Genomic DNA, 7633 nt, shown 5'->3' with positions numbered 1-7633 from the left:
CGCATTGGTTTTGTAGCAAGCCATTATAGATAAGTGCACACCCTGAACAACAGGAGTGGCACCACCAAGCTCTTTCCCCAGGAACTACACTCAGCATTTCAGCATCAAGCTGCCAAAGCTTTGAACTGTGTCTGTGAGCATCTGCTCTTCAGCTTGATTTATTTTGTGCATCCATTAGCAAGATGTGTTATAAAATACGAAAAAGCGCAAAAGAGGTCTGGGAATGCTCAAAAATCTTTCTATATAAATTAATGATAATTGCTTCTTCACTTTATGCCATTTCAGCTCACAAAAGTTTTCATAGGAACACTCCACTGTTGGGTGGGGAGAGACCTGTTTATGTTAGGTCATAAAACAAACCTCAGTAAATTTTAAAGGACTGAAATTGAACAGAGTACATTCTGTGATCACAGAAGATCGTTTGTAAAATGTGATAATATTTACCTGAAAAGGGGATAAAAGAAATCAGCTCTCAAGTACCTGGCACAGGGCCTAATAAATATTAAGAATATAAGACACAAACGGTGTTGTATTTTATCTCATGCTAGAACGTGGTAAATGATAGGGTAACTTCATCCTTAAAAATTAAATATTTCACAGCTTTAAATTGGTGGTGGATTATATAACTGATGGTGTCCCAGTGTTGAAGAAATACAGTGTCACAACCCTGATGCTTCAACCACCACTGTGGCTAGAAATTGAATATAAAACTATCTTAGCAGTAAACAACTGGCAAATTTCTAAATTATCCTGTTTGTAACTAAATAAGATAAAGGATATTGATCTTACCTGGTTTTTTTTTTTAATGTTTTTACTTTATTTTTGAGAGAAAAAAATGACAGAGAGTGGGGGAGGGGCAGAGGAGGAGGGAGGCACAGAACCCAAAGCAGGCTCCAGGCTCTGAGCTGTCAGCACAGAGCCCAACCCAGGGCTCGAATCCACAAACTGAGATCATGACTTGAGCTGAAGTTGGACACTTAACCGACTGAGCCACCCCCAGCGCTCCTACCTGGTTTTTCTTAATGATAGGCCATTATTGTTCATTAATAAGTTTGACTCTTTCATTTCCCACCAGAGAAGATCAGGCCTTATTTTCAGGAGTTAATTCTTCTGATCAAGATCTAAAGTTTGATTTTTTACTTTGCAACAGAACCTAGTTCAGATGATCTGTGGCTACTTTCATGCAACAAAGCAGAGTTGAGTAGTTGTGAGAGAATCTAAATGACCCATAAAACTGAACTATTTATTAGCTGGCCCTTTACAGAAAAAGTTTGCTGAAGCCTAACCTAAGAACTAAATAATCCTTAGGTGGGCCTGGTAGATGATATTTCAGGAAAGACACTGAAAAGGCACGCAGTCATCCTCTTATTTTCAAGTTTGTATAACTTTTTTCAACATGGCCAATCTTGTCTCATTCTGAATGCCCATCACCGCCCCCCACTCAACGTTTAAAGCAATTTCCAGATATACATTGTAACATCATCTATAAATACGAGTCTATCTGAACTGTATTTTAAGATGCATAAAATGAATAACGATAGCACTTATCTTTTATGAAAGTATGAGCACAACCAAACTACAGTGTTAATTTTCAAATTCTGTGCATTTGGTAGATCGGCCAGATGGCCCCTGATTTATATTTTGGACTTCCATGATTTGGAATTTTCATTTTTTCACCTGGGACAATGAGAGTAGAGATTTTATAGTTCTCTAGAATCTCCCCCCAACTTTTTGTCTCACTGACCAAACTCTGCAAGGAAGTGATCTTGGATTCAGAACTGCTAAAACTACTATTTTCAGGTTCCACAATTCCTTTGTTTTCACTAGAGATGCCTGGTCACTGACATACTAGTAGTACTTAAAGGGTTTGAAATGACTTGGTTTGGGACATTTTGCTACCGTGATTTCACTTTTCCCTCATGTCAAACATTCCCCCAGCCCCACTCCCACCTCATAGCAGTGCCTTCTGAATGCCTTTTTGGTGACTATATTTGGAAATTACAATTTTTAAAAATTTTTTAATGTTTGTTTATTTTTGAGAGAGAGAGAGACACAGTGTGGGTGGGGAAGAGGCAGAGAGAGGGGGACACAGAATCTGAAGCAGGCTCCAGGCTCTAAGCTGTCAGTACAGAGTGGGATGTGGGGCTTAAACCCATAAACCGCAAAATCTTGAGCTGAAGTTGGATGCTCAACCAGCTGAGCCACCCAGGTGCCCCTGAAATTATAATTTTTTTAAAAAGGGTAAAGGGGGTGCCTGGGTGGCTCAGCTGGCTGAACGTCCAACTCTTGATTACGGCTCAGGTCGTGAGTTCGAACCCCACACTTAGGCTCTCTGCTGACATCACAGTGCCTGCTTTGGATTCTCTCTCTCTTCCCCTCCCCCAGCTCGTGCTCTCTCAAAATAAATTAAAAAAAAGTAATAAAAAGTAAAAAAAGGGTAAAAGAGAAAATGCAGATTTATATTCCCCTTTTAGAGAAATGCTATCCTCCAGGTTGGCATCCAACCTTCCAAAGCCCTGTCCGTGGTCCCCTCCGACCAGCACATGGTCAGATCTAGTGCCCGAGAGGAAATCGGTGAGCACCCTGCCCCCACCTTGTGCTCATTCACACTCTGAATCTCTTGCAGTCAGCTCAAGTGGAACCAATAAAGCAAAAGAGGTTAGCTGGCTGGAAAACGGCATCACAAGTGAAAGAGACTAAAAACGGAGAGTTGCACTGAGAGAGCAGTGGTCTGTTCAGGGCTCTAATGATAGAATAAGCAATTAAAAAGACAGACTAATGGCTAGGATGCATAGCTCACTTTTTGGTCTGACATTTAACTGAGGGAAAAGCTGGGATGGCAACAACTTTGAAGGGGGGATTTAAAAAAAGACACATGTACATACAATTCAAATATGGTTTTGTTTTCTCTCAGATATAACTTGTCACTCTCAAGCAACAGTCCTGGGAGTGAAAGAAGCTGGTGACTCCCCCAAGGGTCACAAATGGTACATCATGGGATGGTCCTAGCGTTAAGTGAGGGGTTAAAGACCTTCCTTTCCCCCTTGTAGTCATCATTCTCCCGGCTTAGTGATGATCATTGTAAGCTGCACAGTGACACAAAAACATAGGTGTGGTGGGGCGCCTGGGTGGCGCAGTCGGTTAAGCGTCCGACTTCAGCCAGGTCACGATCTCGCGGTCCGTGAGTTCGAGCCCCGCGTCAGGCTCTGGGCTGATGGCTCGGAGCCTGGAGCCTGTTTCCGATTCTGTGTCTCCCTCTCTCTCTGCCCGTCCCCCGTTCATGCTCTGTCTCTCTCTGTCCCAAAAATAAATAAAAAACGTTGAAAAAAAAAAAAAAACAAAAAAAAAAACAAAAAAAAACAAAAAAAAAAAAACATAGGTGTGGAGGAGAGCGCTTGCTGGGACCCAGATCAGCCATCAGATTCTCCACATTACTGCCCTAAGTTGGTTTCCCTCATTTCAGTAACTCTGCCAGGTTCCATATGGAGGATTCATTGCCCAGTTAACACATGTATTTTCCCAATGCCCTTCTCTTTTTAATTTATATTTTAAAACACTCTACCCCAGGTTCTCTATACCTTGTTTCAGTTGTGTATTAAGGTATCCAAATCTTAAGTGGCTTAAAGGAAAACCATTGTATTTGTTCATGTTTCTGTGGGTTAGGAATTCAGGCAGGGCTTAGTGTGGATGGCTCCTCTCTGCTCTGTGATGTCTGTGGCCCCAGCTGGAGTGGCCTGAACAGCTGAGAGCTGGCTAGGCCTCTCTCTTCTTAGGGTATCACCTGGAGTGACTCCAGAGGGATTTGGGGATGAAGGATGGCCTCACTTCCAATGTCTGGGCACTCTGGTTATCTCCCTGGTGACCTCTCATTACTCAGTAATCTAGTCTGACATTTGCAGTGTGGCTGGCTTCCAAGAGTGAAAGCAGGTGCTACAAGGCCTCTAGAGGCCTAAATTTGGAATTCTCAGAACGTCACTTCTGCATTCTATTAATCAAAGTAAGTCACCATCCAAACCAGATTCAAGGGGTGGGGAAACAAATGTCACCTCATGATGAGAAAAGGAGCATTTGTGAACAGACACAGGAGGCAGATGGCAGCCATCTTCGGAGACAACCTACCACAACTTTCAAGAGCTAATCTGATAAGCTAACTGCTGCTCATGAGAGAATGCTAGAAGACTCCTCCACCTTCCACAGAGACTCCTCCCTCCATCTCAACCTTCAGGCATCTAATCCTGGGATTGACTCTTCATGAGTTTCTACTACTGAGTGGGGAACAAGAGGCATCATATGCATTAGGGTACAAGTAAAATGAAAAAAGCTGGGAGGGTTTTACAATGAAACCATTCTGAGTGTTTTCTAACTAGTCTGCTCTTCCAAACTAAGCTTCAGACAAGCTATAGCCTCCTTTTAGCTTTCTTTTGTGAATCAAATAACTTAGTTATTTTTAACACTGTGTTATTTTCTAGATTACTTTTAACTTCCTGGACTCTAGAACTAAGCAGAATTAGCATTCTTTGCTATCCTGTCCCATCTGTTAACTTTTCTCTATAAGACAGAACATTTTACTAACACTTTGTAAGCACTTAAAATGTTTAAGTGACTAAGGAGAGTCTTGACTTTTATAATCTTAGGCAAGTATATAACTCACTAGCCCTCTCAAAAATATCTCTTGGGATGAATGGTTCAATCAACAAAGGATATAATACTTGTAAATATTTATGCATCCAACGTAGGAGCAACTAAATAAAGCAAATATTGAAAAACTGAAAGGGAGAAATAGACAGTAATATGATAATATTAAGGGATTTTAATACCTCACTTACATCAATGGGCAGCTCATCTAGAAAGAAAATCAATAAGGAAACATTGGCCTTAAGTGACGGGTTAGATCAGATAGATTTAAGAGATCTATATACAGAATATGCCATGCAAAAGCAACAGAACATATAGTTCTTCACAAGAGCACATGGAACTTTCTCCAGGACAGATCATTTGTTAGGTTACAAAACAAGTCTTAACAATTTAAGACTGAAATCATATCAACCATATTTTCTGACTACAATCGTATGAAACTAGAAATCAGTTAGAAGCAAGAAAATTCACAAATATGTAGAGACTAACCAACATGCTATTGAACAATCGATGGGTCAATGAAAAAATCAAAGAGGAAATCAAAAAATACCTTGAGACAAAAGAAAATGGAAATACAACATACCAAAACCTACAGGATGCAGCAAAAGCAGTTCAACAGGGAGGTTCATAGTGATAAATGCCTACCCTCAAGAAACAAGAAAAGTCTCAATGTAATTACACATCTCAAGGAATTAGAAAATGAACAATGTTCAAAGTTAGTAGAAGGAAGGAAATAACAAAGGTCAAAGCAGAAAAGAATGAAATAGGGACAAAAAGAAAATAGAAGAGATCAATGAAACCAAGAACTGGTTCTTTGAAAAGATAAATAAAATTGACAAACCTGTAGCCAGACTCACCAAGAAAAAATAGCCAGGACTCATAAATAAAACTGGAAACAAGAGAGGAGACATCACAACTGATATTACAGAAATACAAAGGATCATAAGAGACTGCTGCAATTATATGCCAACAAATTGGACAACCTAGAAGAAATGGATAAGTTCCTAGAAACATACAACCTTTCAGGACTGAATCATAAAGAAATAGGAAATATGAACATACTGATTACTAGTAAGGAAAACCTCCCAACAAACAACAGTTTAGGACCAGATGGCTTCACAGGTCAATTTTGCCTAAGATCCAAAGAAGAATACCAATCCTTCTCAAATTCTCCTACAAAAGAGGACATAATACTTCCAAACTAATCATATGAGGCCAGCATTACCTAATACCAAAACCAGACAAGGATACCACAAGAAAAGAAAATTATAAACAAGTAACCTTGTTTATCCTTGATAAACATGAATGCAAAAGTTCTGTAAAAAATATTAGCAAATCAAATTCAACGATATATCAAAAGCATCATTCACCCCAATCATGTAGGATTTATTCCAGAGGTACAAGGATGGTTTAATTTCCACAAACAATGTGATACACCACATTAACAAAATCAAGGACAAACATATGATCATCTCAATAGATGCAGAAAAAGCATTTGGCAAAATTCAACATCCATTTATGATAGAAACTCTCAACAAAGTGGTTATAGAGGGAATATACCTCAACACAATAAAATAAAATAACACAATATATGACAAGTCCACAGATAACATCATACGGAATGGTAAAAAGCTGAAATCTTTTCTTCTAAGATTATAAATAAGAAAGTGATGTGTGCTCCTGTAACTTTTATTCAGCATAGTATTGGAAGACCTAGCCAGAGCAATAAGGAAAGAAAAAGAAATAAAAGGCATTCAAATCATAAAGGAAAAGGTAAAACTGTCACTATTTGCAGATGACATATTATATATTAAAAACCCCAAAGAATCCCTCACAAAACTGCTAGAGCTCATAAATGAATTCAGTAAAATTGTAGGATACAAAAGCAATATATAGAAATCTCTTGCATTTCTATACACTGATTACAGACTTTCAGAAAAAAGAAATTAAGAAAACTATTCTGTTTATAACAAGGTCAAAAAGAATAAGATTCCTAGCAAAAAATTTAACCAAGGAGGTAAAAGAGTGTATACTGAAAATTAAAAGACACTGATGAAAGAAACTGAATATGACCCAAAGAAATGGAAAGGTGTACTGTGTTCATGATTGGAAGAATCAGTGTTATTAAAATGTCCATACTACCTAAAACTTTGTACAGATTCATTGCAATTTCTATCAAAATTCTAATGGCATTTTCCACAGAAATGAACAAACAATCCTAAAATTTGTAAGGAACCACAAAAGACCCCAAACAGTCAAAACAATGTTGAGAAAGAACAAAGCTGGAGGTATCATGCTCCCTGATTTCAAACTATATTACAAAGCTATAGTAATCTAAATACATACAGAGTAATCAAAATACATAGTATTATGTAAATACTATCCTGTTAGACACATAGATTAATGGAATGGAAGAGAGAACCCCGAAACAAACCCAAACATATGTAGTCAATTAATTTATGACAAAGGAGCCAAGGATATACAATAGGGAAAGGACAGTCTCTTCAAAAAAATGGTGCTGGGAAAACTGGACAGCCACATGCAAAAGAATAAAACTGGACCACTATTTGCACCGTACACAAAAATGAACTCAAAGTGGATTAAAGACTTGAATGTAAGCCGAAACCATAAAACTCCTAAAAGAAAACATAGGCAGTAAGCTTCTTGATATGGATCTTGGCAGTGTTTTTTGTTTGTTTTGTCTTATTTTATCTGACACCAAAGGATAACGCATCCACAACAAAAATAAACAAGTGTAATTATATCAAACTGAAAAGCTCTGCACAGCAAAGGAAACCATCAACAAAATGAAAAACCATCCTACTGAATAGGAGAAAATGTTTGCAAATCATTTCTCTGATAAGAGGTTAATATCTAAAAGGAGCTTAATACCCAAAATATATAAGGAACTCCTACAATTCAGTAAAAAACCCAAAGCAACCCAATTACAAAAGAGGCAGACGATCAGAATAGGCATTTTTCCAGAGAAGACCTACAG

This window comes from Panthera pardus, unplaced genomic scaffold (genome assembly GCF_024362965.1).
Source record: "Panthera pardus isolate Hobbes unplaced genomic scaffold, ASM2436296v1 HiC_scaffold_6, whole genome shotgun sequence".
Taxonomy (NCBI): domain Eukaryota; kingdom Metazoa; phylum Chordata; class Mammalia; order Carnivora; family Felidae; genus Panthera; species Panthera pardus.
Note: the sequence above shows the minus strand (reverse complement) of the source record.